The sequence below is a fragment of the Akebia trifoliata genome, chromosome 8, assembly GCF_017979445.1.
Source record: "Akebia trifoliata isolate Shusen 1 chromosome 8, ASM1797944v1, whole genome shotgun sequence".
In the NCBI taxonomy this organism is placed as follows: domain Eukaryota; kingdom Viridiplantae; phylum Streptophyta; class Magnoliopsida; order Ranunculales; family Lardizabalaceae; genus Akebia; species Akebia trifoliata.
In genome coordinates, this window is record NC_141382.1 from 9,480,288 (window position 1) to 9,494,255 (window position 13,968).

The window sequence follows — 13,968 nt, forward strand, 5'->3', positions numbered from 1 at the left end:
TATGGTGAAGTGCATCGCATATCATTAACATTATCTTCCATCTATATTTAATTTGAGTTGTGATAAACTGACTTAAAAAAGCCACTCGAAATTCTTTTGCTGATGCGACATGTGTACAAAACCATAGATCTTTTCTTTAAGATACAAAAGAAAAAAGATCTATGATTTCGTACATACATCCATATCAACGAGTGAATTTTGAGTCAATTTATCATTAATTATTTAATTTTAGGTAAATTTTCAAATAATTACAAAAGTTTTCAGTGTTTCCGAAAATGTTAACAAAATCATCATGTAATGTTGACAATTTGATAACATTTTGTCAATATTATGTGGTAATTATGTCAACTCATGTAATACTTTCAGTATTTCTGAAAGTTTTGATAATTATTTTAAAATTTTAACTTTTAATTTTTGATAATTTAAACATACCTTCTTTGTTTTGAAATTGATGACATGCATCCCTTGACCTCAGTCTTCTAGATAGACTAAGGGGGAAAGACTCAAATGTCCTCAAATTTAATCTATTGCCAAAAACTCAGATTTTTCTTCTCCAAATCTAATCATCTTCAACTTCAGAGATAATTTTAATTTATTCAACCTTATTTTCATCCATCATTTTCTATCTTACCTTCTTTTATAAAACATTCTAGATTTTTTATCCAAAATTTTACATCTTATTTTTCTTCAAAAATTCTATTTTTTTCCATAGAAGGTGAAGATGATTAATTTTTGAAGAAAAAAAAATATGAATTTTTAACTAAAGATTAAATATGAGGGCAATTGAATCTTTTTTCTTTAATAATGCATGTCATCTTTTTCAAAACATAAGGGGGATATCTCTAATTTTCAGCAAAATATAGAAGAGTATTTTAATTTGTCGAGGACATGTAATATATAAGACAACTTTGCCCATCGTATCTCACATGTCAACGTCAGGAAGGGTCAAAGAATTACTAAAAAAATGTCAAATAATTCCAATGGAGCCACGTGGACGATGGTGACTTGGCGAATGAGGCCGATCAGTTTCAACAACATCCACACATTAATTTCTAACCGACAAGAAACTTCCTTGTACTAGCATCTCTTGTTTTAATTAATTAACTTACGACCAAACATTTGCTTGACTTTTTCATAGAAGAATCCAAAGGTTGTCGTTGAACATCTGGGATTTTTCAGTATCTCAATAAAAACACCGACACACAAGGGTTGGAAATCTGTTAAACATAAGAGGCTGTAAAGCTGTTAATTATAAACTTTAATTAATATTTGTTGTGGGTTTTGCTTCAAAGAATCACAAAATCATAGGGTTGGAAATAGTTGTGGAAGTTATATAAAAGATTTTTTTTCAAATATATATATTTTTAATAATTATATTAAAAGATTTAGTCCTTTTTATCATTAATTTGATATGTAAAACATTCTCAAGAGATATTTTAGTTAATAACTAACAACTGAGAATTATGAGAAATTTATTTAATAACCTTACAAGGATTGGTTCAATAGCAATTTCGAACCGATAAGGAGTGAAAGTTCGTAGGTCGTAAGTTTAATGTGTGAGATGTGCGGGTGTTGCACGTGTCTTAAGACTAATCTTGAGACAAGACCATGGTTTATGAACTGGGCAAAGTTCAAGTACAGCCTGATTATCTATCTGTAAGGATACTTGGTTATCCTTGCATACGTAATGAACTTTCAAAAGAGATGATTCATTTTAAACTTGCATACGTCCCGTTACGTAAAACTTAAATAACATTATATAATATCTCTAAATCTTAAAGGGTAGAGAAACCTTCAACCATCTATGTCACATAAAATAATGAAAGAAAAAAAGAAAAAGGATAAAACAAATCGATTTTGAAAACTTAATCGTCACACATGACGTCATCAATGATAGAGAGAGAGAGAGAGAGGAGCATAAGAAAGGTATTAATTTCATAATTTGTTTGTATTTAATTTTGACTTTTTTTTTTTTTTAGTATATTGGTCTTGTCAACGTGCAATAAATACAATTGGAGTCTACGTATTTTGGTTAAAAATATAATCGTGTTGGGGTGACACAGGATTTATTGTGATTCTCACAATTCTGATGTGGACATGCATACATAATCGTACATGGTTTTTACTCGTATTGCGAGGAAACACATCTATAGTTATGTATACATCCCATGTCAGACTTGTGAGAATCGCAATAAATTCTTTTTGTCATTTTAGTATTTTTCAAATAATATTTCAATTGTGAAATTGTATTTATCGCACTTTAAAGAGTGTCCTTAATTGGGGCACACGTTAACAAAACCCTTAGTACCATTTGACCAATCTTCTGGTTGGCTGGCTAACCACCAGTCCATTTGAATGGTTTTCATCCTAAGTTGAGATGATTATTAGAGTCCCCATAATATGACTCGCCAGGTTTCATACTCAATCGACTTGTTAATGTGGACAAGTTTGATAACTGTATGTAGATCTATACGTCTCGGTACATGGCTCCCTCGAGATATATTTTTTGTATATGCGAAAATATTATCTTGTATCCCGAGACATACAATTCTGTGATTCCCGAACTTGTCACTTCAGAGACTTGATTGAGTATGCCATCTGACAAGTCATATCATCACGACTCTTATTATTATTATTATTATTGTCATGAAATCAGCAATCAAATTGACTTTTCTATTTGTGATACGTGGAATGAAGAAATTCCAGTGATGTTCACATGGTCACGGGATGGGCTCTCACTTACACTACATTTCAAACCTTAAAGAAGTTTCCTTGTGATGCTCTGAGAGAGAAGAAAAAAATAATAAAAAATTGGATTGTCTCCATTAAAGTTGTCTCTCTCTCTCCTATTTTTTGGTGAGCTTCCTGGACTTTTACAAAAAGAAGAAGTATTGGTTATGATCTTCTTTGTTAATTATTGGGAAGATGACTTCTTTATCTCTACTAATTTATTTATTTTGATTTTTCAAGTCTTTTTCTTTGACGACAACGCCTACTAAAAGACATTGGTAGTGTCGTATCAATTGAATGTTTGGGTTAATGAAGAAATGGATATACCATTGAACAATACATTCAATACAAATAGATATGTTACGATACATTCTTGAAACATTCAATGTTTCAAGCTCAATGTTTTGTATCGGTCTAGGTTGATACCACTATATTTTGATATTTTAAATCATCGATAGGGTTGTTAGTATTATGTCGATTTTTGGTCCTACATAAAATGGATTAGGCTTGAGTAGTGTAAGTATGACCGTTTAGATATCATGCCAGTCCGTTCAATTCATGTTTAGACGTCGGTGTGGTGCCTTATACCTCAATTTTCTTGGAGTCGAGGAATCATAGGTGAGGAGGCTATACCGTAGCTTGGAGAGTCTAGCTGAGCTACATCACCTCTCAAGCCTTAGTAGCTTAGTCTAATTGTAGCTCGACCTAATCGAGTTGTCGAGCTCTTTGCCTCTAGTCTCTAATAGTTTGCCATGATCTGTCTGATTGAGCACACTAATGCCTAGGCAACCGTAAATTTAAATATAGCATAATTTTTTATTTGGATATCATTTTGATTATTATTATATATGTTTTTTAAGATAATTTATGAAAATCTATCTATTAAATATATTCAACTGAGTTGGATGATCTTTTGGGGTAACATCTCTTTTCTAGAAAGGGTTGAAAAGTCTTCCATGGTGAATTTTCTAAGATGACACCTAAATCATGGAAAAATCGTGAAGTTTTCTTTAGTAGAATCTCTTGATTTCCTCTTCGTCCAAGGTGGGTGCCTCTTGGGCTAAGCTTGTTGTCCGAACATCCGACTGGCTGAGTTCGATCTTTGATTATTATGACATGGATCTCAAAATCACAGATGGACAACAAATGGACTATGAGAGAAACTAAATCCCTCAAAGATTTGTAAGATTTTAAATAGTCATCAACTCCTAAAGTTTCAACTAGGGTTTGGAAGCAATAGCGACAATCTTAATAGAGGGACTCAATTACTAAGGATATGAGTCACATCTTGCATGTACTTGATATGAAATCTATTGCATTTCAATTCAAGGGGTACATGATTGATGATAAAATTATTTTTTAAAGAAAGTCAATTTTTCAGGGAAATAGATTTCTCATTGTGTTAGAGTATATTCTCATTAAGATAAAAAATAAATAAAAATGAATTGATTTTTCCATGAAATTCATAATTGTACACTTGCAAATCACATTTTTCTTAGAATATCATTTTCATGCACAATGAGACAAACTCTTAATGTGTTACATTAATTTATAGAGTTGGAGATCTCTCTATATCAAAAGAGTCGTGATTTTCTAATGCCCCTCTGACACACACCACTTGACGTGGCATGGACTAAAATCATATATTTTTCACTCGGGATACATAATTGTAAATCCCTATAAATGTGCGTAATTGTGTATCCTGAGAAAATAATCTATGATTTTATCACATACCACATTAGAAGGTGTTAGAAAATCATTATTCATATCTAAAAGGTGTTAAAATTGTCAGATATTCTTGTCCACATGGTAGTAGAGATGAGACCAATATTAAGGTCATATAACAACAAAAGAAATCTTACAAAAGGTGAGGCTTTAATGAATATGAGCCAACCAAGAGGCTTTAATGAAGATAAGTGTTGTACGAAGGTGATAGACTTTAATGAATATGAGCCAACCAAGAGAGCTTAAAGCCATGAAGAGAGTGTTGTCTTCCTCTTGTTAGTAGCTTAAGTGATGGGGACTATAGGATCTAAGTAAGGTCCCCCTTACAAGGACCTTTTATGTCCATATTGCATCAATTGGCATATTTGTACCTTTCATTCAAAATCAATGATTCTATCTAGCTTATCTTAATAAACCTTTTGTTTTGATCAATGTTTCTTAGGTTAATTTCCTTATAATTTAGACCAAAACTGTACTTCATATATTGTCCAAACTCTTTGAAATGACATGAAATTTTGAAGCATTAATGATAGAAGAGACGAGATCACTAGTGCACACCCAAGTGAAGATCTATTGGCCAAATCCAAAGTTTAATTATATATATATCTATTAACAACAATTTAAATGTCTTATTCAAAATTACGATGACTTGTGAAGTTAGACTTGTCTAGTAACTTATAATCGTTAAGGGATTGGAATTGTACTCATTCTGATAAGAGAGATCATACTCTTAGACGATTATTTCAGTATCAAAATAAAAATATTAGTCAGAGATAATTGACATGGGGATCAAGCAATGTTGAATCAATGGCAATTTCAGACTGAAAAGCGGTTAATGCATGTAAGTTACGAGTTTGATACGTAATATGAGCATTAATTCTTTAGGGGCCACCAATGAGGGCACACCCTCACTTACCTGGTGCGTGTGATATGCTGACATTGTACATGTCCCGAGACTAGTCCTTGGATAAGACCATGATTTATAAAATAGGCAAAGCTTAAATATGTACTTGATCTGTTGTTTATAGGGATACTCAATTATCAAAAATAAAAAATGAACAGAAAAATATAATACTCAAAGATGGATCAACCAATCCAACCCAAAATTCAAGGACTAAATTATAATTGGCCACTAAGAGATCCTTGTCGGGTGATTTTAGATTGTGTTAACTCCAATAATATTAAAATATATGATTAAAAAATAAATAAATAAAGGAACATGATTGGGATAATATGTCACTTCGATGGTGACAATGACTTGAATCCTCAATTATTTTAGGAAACCAATTTGATAGTGATAATGATTTGAATTCTCTTTAAGGTATTTAGTATAATTTTTCTCCAACCACACACACACATCAACCTCTCAAAAACCAATTGAGATTAATTGGATGGTCGATCATGCATGCATGATAACTATCCCTGCTTTTAGGTAAATGACTGGCTACTTATGGAATCAGTTTCTTCTTTGGGGAAATAAACAGGAAAAAATGAATTAGGAGAACTGGTTGCCTAGGTATCATGTATTTCTCTTTTAAATATCATGATCTTATTATAACCGTTACACGAATCCCAATAGAGAATAAAAAAAGAGAGCTGTTATTACCACACCAACTTTTGCTAATGTCACACCAATTCCTATGTAAATGAATACATACAGTTGGTGTGGCGTTAGAAAATGTTGGAGTGGCAGTAGCAGCTCTCATAAAAAAAAATTTATTTATTTATGAGAACGAATCATCTATTATTAGTCAAAAGTGTGTCGGATCTATCCCTTATTCAAGGAGAAGAATTATTTTATTTCACTAAGTCAAGGAGCCATTCATGACTGAGGTTTTAAGAGAACTATCAAGTGAGTCCTAATTCAATGCATGTGAAGACCACCTAACCAATCATCCAAGCAAACACACACCAAAAAAAAAAAAAAAAAAACCTTCTCCAGTCAACTTGAGACTTGGCCGAGTCAAGTCAACCCAAAACGTGATGGAATCAACTTGTCTAGCCAACTTGGAAAATCATGAGTTTCTTATGATACAAGTTGTGCTAGAGTGACCTCAGCGGGGGACACTTTGATGTAGTGGTGCATGCATATCCGTAGATGTGTTTTACTCATATTTTGGAGAAAATGCATCTACGGACATGCGCACATCATCACGACAAGATGACTTTTGTGTGTCCCCCACTGACATCACTCCAACATTAATCATTTAATATTTACATAAAGCTTAATAAAAGATGCATAATGCTGAAGTAACCTCAATATTGGACATCACATCGCACACCTTGATGTGAAAGTGTGTGGGATGCTTTACTCGAGATACAAGTGGAAAAGCATCTATGATTCCTATCCACTTTCATGTAAAGATGTGCGATATGGGATTCAATCTTGAGGTCACTCCAGCACGACTCTAAAAAGATTAAGATTTAATTCAGTTCAATTTTTTTTATAACTATTTTAAATGAATAATGTTGAAATGACATCAAGATTGGACCTCGCATCGCACACCATGACGTGAAATTGTATTGGAACCATAGATTCTTTTCTTCAAGATATAAGTGAAAAGCATCTATGGTTCCTGTCTACTTTCATGTCAAGATGTGTGATATGAGATCCAAGCTTGAGGTCACTCTAGCACGACTCATTTTAAATAGATAATCTAATATTATATTAAAATTTATAATTTAATATATTAAAAAATTACTTTAAATTATTAAAGTATTAGTTAGGAAAATTTTGGAATTTTCCTAACTATTTTGTAATTAAAATACTTATTTTGTAATTTCAACAAATTAACTAATGTGATTATGGAAGTCATACATTTCCAATTTTATTCATTTCAACCAAAATAATCTTTATAATTAATAAGTTTAAATTTAGATGTGTAATGATTTTCTCACGCCCCCTCTGACACATGCCCTCTTCACAGAAATATAGATCATTTGCCTCGAGATATGCACAATCATATATCTTTTCTTATGTACCCGAGGCACATGATCTACGGTCCTGTGATGGGGGCATTTGTTAGAGGGAGGCGTTATATTACCACAACTCAATTTAGATAGATATTATTGACACCACATTTTACTAATGCCACACCAATCCCTATGTAAAAAGAATTGCACACAATTGGTGTGGCTTAGTAAAAGTTGGTGTGGCAATGGCAGCTCCCAAAATTTTGGTCTCAACAACCATGTCCTCTTACCTAATATTTTATCCTCTCAAGAATAGTAAATTAAAAAAATATGAAGGCCAAATTTCTAGATGTTTTTATTGAGTTTTAGAACTATGTTTTTTGTCAAATAGTAAGCCCAACAAAATTATATTTTTTTAAATTAAAATGTATAAATAATATACAACAGTGTCAGTGTTTGACCAGTGATTGCAAACGTTTGTCTTTTGGAAAAATGTTGGGTGGATACAAATAAATGCATACACCTGTACATATGTGACATAAAAATATTTATTTATATATTTGAAGAATCTTTCTTATAAATAGAATGCAAAATCGTCACCAGTGATCTCATTTGGGAATATATATATTATATATAAATATAAGTTTATCGAAAAGAACAGAGTCTACGGGACCATGGTTTGGTACTTGTCACAATATCATTTTATCGTAGAGAAGGGTGAGTAATTTTGATTAAAATCTATATTAAATCTTTTTTTAAATTATAAGAATAAATTATGACTAGTAGGGTCTCCTTCTAAAAATGGAGAGGTCCTAAATTCAAGCCCTCTCGTTAGCCACCCATACGGCTTTATTTCGACTTACTTGATATGTGTGGTTTGTGGGCTATTGCAGGCGAGATATGGTGCTCTAATAGACTAGTTGTCTCTTTCTTACTAGTCAAGCATACAAGTCCACCAGACCCTCATCATCGAAGAAAAAAGAGTAAATTATTCATTACTTCACTTGAATAAAGGCATTTATAATAATGGAAAATAAAATATTATTTAAAATTTTTTTTTTCTGACAATTAACGAAATGTTACATTAGTAAGAGCCCATGATTTTGAGGTATCTTAACCCTAAGCAAGATTAATATATAATCATGATACTCAAGATTGTCAAATTTAAATGATATAAAATTCAAATTATGAAGAAAATTTTATAAATAAGTTACATTTGATTTGGATTATGCATATCGATATTGTGTTTTGTTTGAATTATAAAACAATAATGATAACAAAATTAAGTCTTATCCCTAAGATATAAGGTCAACTAGATGAATCATGTTACTACATTCCATTTGTCCAAAATTAAGTCTTTTGGTTTTTTACTTATCAACAAGTCTTTTTGTTATTGAGAGTGAATTTATATGTATCTTTAACGGTCTTCATTCACATTCTTTTGGGTCTTTCCACTACCTTCCCCTTGAATATTTTTTCCAACTAGACTATAATCAACTTTTGTTGAATATATGTGTGAACAATCTTAATTAACTTTCTCTTAATTTATCTTTTAGTGGAGTTTCTTTTATATTTTTTCAAAAATATTTATTTCTAATTATATTCTTCCTAGTCTTTCCACTCATATCTTTCTCTCTCGACATTCCCACCTCTGCTAGACTTAATTTATTAACAATTTGTTGTTAAGCAAGTAGATAGTATATACTAAAATATAAGAAAATTTATCAGAGAAAGGGAACACTATAATTTACAAGTCTAATGGTAGGTAGAGATAGAGAGAATCTTTTATAAAAACCCTATTTAACATTGCTAGCGAGCGCTTCAAAACAATAAAAGCATTGAGATCTTCTCCTTCCTCCTTCAGAAATTTGAAAGAGACTATTAATTTTTTAGAGTTACTATTGCCACACCAACATTTACCAATGCCACACCAACTATGTGCAAATCTTTTTGGTGATTTACATAGGATTTGGTGTGGTATTAGTAAAATTTGATGTGGCATTAACAACTCTCTAATTTTTTTTAGTATAACATGATTCTTCTTGATTGTCCAATACTTAGCCATTAAAAATAAGGGTAAATAACACTTTCACCCTTATTTTTTATCTTAATTCTAGGTCGACCCCCTATTGTTATCTGATGGTTCAATTAAACCCCCTTCCATCCACTTACCATCAACCAAATAATTAAAAAATGATTTTCACTTTTTATAAAGATGATTTTACCTTTTTAAAATGTTATTATTATTTTTTTATATAAATAAAAATAATCATGCCAATAAATGAGTTTACTTGTGAATGTTTATAAAAAACATTTTTATATTTATAAAATTTATTTATTTACTTTTATAAAATGAGAGGGTAAAATAACAAAATAACATCTGACCTTTAACACAGTGTGTAAAAGGGAAGGTAAATGCAATTGTCAAAATGCTAGGGGGACAACATGGAATTTGCCAAACTACAAGGGGTTAAAATGTAATTTACCCTTAAAATAATTATTCTAACTACCATCTTACAAGTTTGTCCTTTTAATTTGATTGGTATGTACCTATGAAGTATACCTCTACTTTAAACATTCAATTTTAATTTTATGGACCACAACTTCATCATTCCCCCATACTTAGGTGAGACATAACTGAGAAAATGAAATTCGTCATTTCAAGGTATTTCTAGATCATCAATTTTAATCGGAGATTATGATTCAAAATTCTGAAATCAATTCTTTAAAAATAATAAGTCAAACAAGATTGAGGATATTGTACATAAATGATTCCAATGACATAAAATCAATCTCATGATCTTATTAGCATTTGATGAAGCATGGTGGAGTGCATCACTCATCATCTTATTTCTATATTAGCTTTTGAGTCGTGATATTCTGACTCGAACATTTTCACTCGATCTATACTCTATCGACATGGCAAGTGCATAGGACCATAAATCTTTTTCTTTGGGATACACAAGTAAAAAAGATCACGTTGACTGAGTATAGAGTGAGTGGAAATTTTCGAGTCGGTTTTCATTAGTGTAGCTTTTTATGTATAATAAAGCAAGATTAACGATCGTGTCAAATTTAATAAGTCAAGTCAAATTTATTAATATAATGGCCTATGTAGGTCATGAATTTTTTTTTTTTTTTTTTGAAACATGGTATCCATGTTGGTTGAGGACCAGGACCTGGTCCATCAGGCAGTCCATAGGATAGGTTCAACCCAGGTTTCCCGACCATACCAGATATGACTAAGTCATGACCATATACGTCGACCCACACAACACATGTGGCATTTTAATCAAGCAATAATTCTTAGTTTCGAACTCACAACCTAGAGGAGCAAACTCTAGTTGTTAGTCTTACCATGTAGGCACACCCCTAGTGGGTAAGGTCATTAATTTTTCTCTACAACACGTTGTCAATAATATTCCAAGTGTCAATCTCAAATAAACTAAATCGTCATACATGACATCATGAGCTAAGGAGAAGAGTTAGATGAGTGCACCTTTCAAACTTTAGTGATTAAGAGTGATTTAGACATATCCCTTCATGTTTAGGTAAATACCTCGAGACAACATGTGTTTTCAAATTGATGACATGCCCCTTAATCTCGATCATCTTAGTAAAAAAAATCAACTATTTTCAAGTTTTCTAGTCTCACTAGGTAAATTGTTTTAACCCATTCAATCAACCTCATCTTTAACCCATTATCTTCAATTTTGTTTTCAACTTTGTCTTCTATCGTTTGTCAAAAATCCTTGATTTTTTAATTTAAAAAATTATTATCTTTTACTTCTCATAAGGTCTAAAAGCATGGTAAAAAAAAAAAAAATCCTAAATTAGAAGACTTTATAAGTAGCTTTCAACTTTTGACTTTTTTCCTTTAGCGACTATTTATTTACTTTTATGTAAAGTGATTCTTACGCTACTTAGGATTATTTATTTATTTATTTAATATTATTATTACTTATTAGAATTTGAGATAAGCTAGTCTAACTAACTCAGTAAAACTTGAAATCTTACTAAGGATTATTGGGCCCCCATGGATTGCTTTGGTGCGAATTCTTTAATTCAATGCTCATAGCTCTATAGGTTTCATGACATAACCATTTAGCAAAAAAAAAAAAAAAAATTTAACGATGGAACTAGATTTAAAAAAAAAAAAAAACTTTTTTCGACTTCATCCCAACCTTTGTAAATGAATAATGATTTTTTAGATGTGCAGTTATGTATCTTGAGGAAAAAGATCTATGATTCGATGTTTGTGCCATATTAGACGATTAAAGATTTTCTAATTAAAAAATCAACACTCTTTGTAAATGGACGGCCATCAAATTTTCAAACGTGAAATTAAAATTGAATAACGATAATCTAACTCTCCCACAATAACGTGGCATGTGCACGAATCATAGATTGTTTTCCTCAAGATACACAATTACACATCCCCATAAATATGCGTAGATATGTATCCCAAGAAAAACAATCTATGATTCTATGCACATATCATGTCAGGAGAGTAAAGAGGGAGTCAGAAAATCATGACTCGTTAAAATTTCACGATAAAAATATATATGTATCTTTTTTAAGTGTTGAAATTCTAACTATAAAATCTTCGTCCGTCAATATTCGACTGATGTGTTATGGACATGAAATCATAAATCTATTTTCTTAAGATACATAAATTGCACATCTTTAATGAGATTTACATTTATGCATCCCGAGAAAATAGATCTATGAATCTGGGCTCATAATACGTCAGCCGAGTATCAAATGAGTGAAGACTTTCTAGTCAGGGAATCATTATATTTTGTTTTTTTTGTTTTTTTGTTTTTTGTTTTTTTCATTGGAGCTTCGTAAAGTTCCTTACAGCAACTTTCTTCTGTCCTTATCATCGTCCTATCTTGTCGGTATCATTAATGCTAAAAGATTTATTTCTCGTGAAAAAGTCACACGTAAAGTAATATACAATTGGAAATACTGAATTAGCATTAGAATTGACATCGATTCTCACATTGCTGAAGTGGATATATGTATCGAATCATAGGTGCTTTTCATTGAGATACGATTTGTTATGTTTTAGACGGCTGTATTCACTGATCTGATTGGTCCAAAACTTTTTTCAGAAAAACAAGTTAATTTCTAGAAGACAAAAATCCAGAGAATTTGAGGAATTTTTCATGTTTGATTCTAAATTTTAAGAAAAGGAGGATTTTGTTAATATGTGCCGTTAACAAGACTAAAAAAAAAAAAAAAAAAAGCTGATTCTTAGTTTTGGAGATGCAGTAATGGTGAGAAAAATAAAATAAAATGAGAAATCATTTTATTCACCTCTTAGAATGGAAAATCATTTACTATGAACAGAAAACTCTGAAAATTTGATTTTCCAAAAAAAAAAATGTGATTTTGATGTAATGGTATGGTGCATTTTGTGAAGAATTTTTTTTTTGTTTTTGTTTTTGTTTTGTCAAGAAGAGTGGTTTTTTTTTTTTACTTCTTAAAGACAATATCAACCAACCACTTAGGAAAATGATTTTCTTGTGGGCTACCCTTACCCCAGAATTAAATATCAATTACCTTTAATATATGCTTTTGACTAATCAAACATAGCCAATATTTTCCAAAAAAAAAAATCTATTTTCTCTTGAGTATTTTTTTTTGAAGAAAAAAAAAAAGAGCGAGAAAGGAACTGAGAAATTGCTTCTCGTGACTATTAGACTTGGGAATTGATTTTATCATGAAAATATTTTCTATTCAAGCATTCACACGTAAGGTTCCATACCATTGCACGAGCAAATGATTCCCCCACCCCAGAAATATGTGATTTGTTGTCTTATCATTACAAATTTTGATGAAAAATTCATCTTCCCACGGTATTTTATTTTCTTAGGGGAAAATTATACCTTCACCCAACCCCATAAGAAAATGATTTTCTGGTCAAGATGAGAATATCCTAATTATATTTTTTCTCAAGTACCCTCATTCAAAAAAGTTAAAAAATTAACTCATATATATATATATTATTTTTTTCTTCTGTGTAGTCAAACAACTGTAAATATTTTTTAAGAGAAATCTTTTTCTTAGAAAATTAATTTTTTAGAGAAAATAATTTTGGCAAAATACGTAATCAATCTTGCTTCAAATTGCAATTTTCCATAAAAGGAAAAATTCTCCCAATCATACAAACCCTATGATACCTGAGCTCTTCATATCATTCATCCCAAAAAGTAGGTGAAAAAAAGAGCTTTTCATATTTTCTTTATTGCAACAACGTTGGTGACCTCTCTATCACTCATTTGTGGTCCATATGGTATGAGCTTTAAGTAAACAATGGAAAAGACTTTATAAGTGAATATTTTCTTTTCTTTTGGTTGGTAAGTTGAATGAAGCACACTATGCCATCAAAGACAAAGATAAAATTAAATCAAAGCAAAGACTCATCGAAAGGACAAGGATTTACATGGTTTGACAAATTGTCTAAATTCAACAAAGGAAAATGAGATCAATCCATTGTCGACGATAAAGATTGATTACAAGCTCTCGAATTCTACAATTTTCTCAATTCAATTAAGATACATGAAACCCTAGTCTGGAAAGTCTCATTTCTTG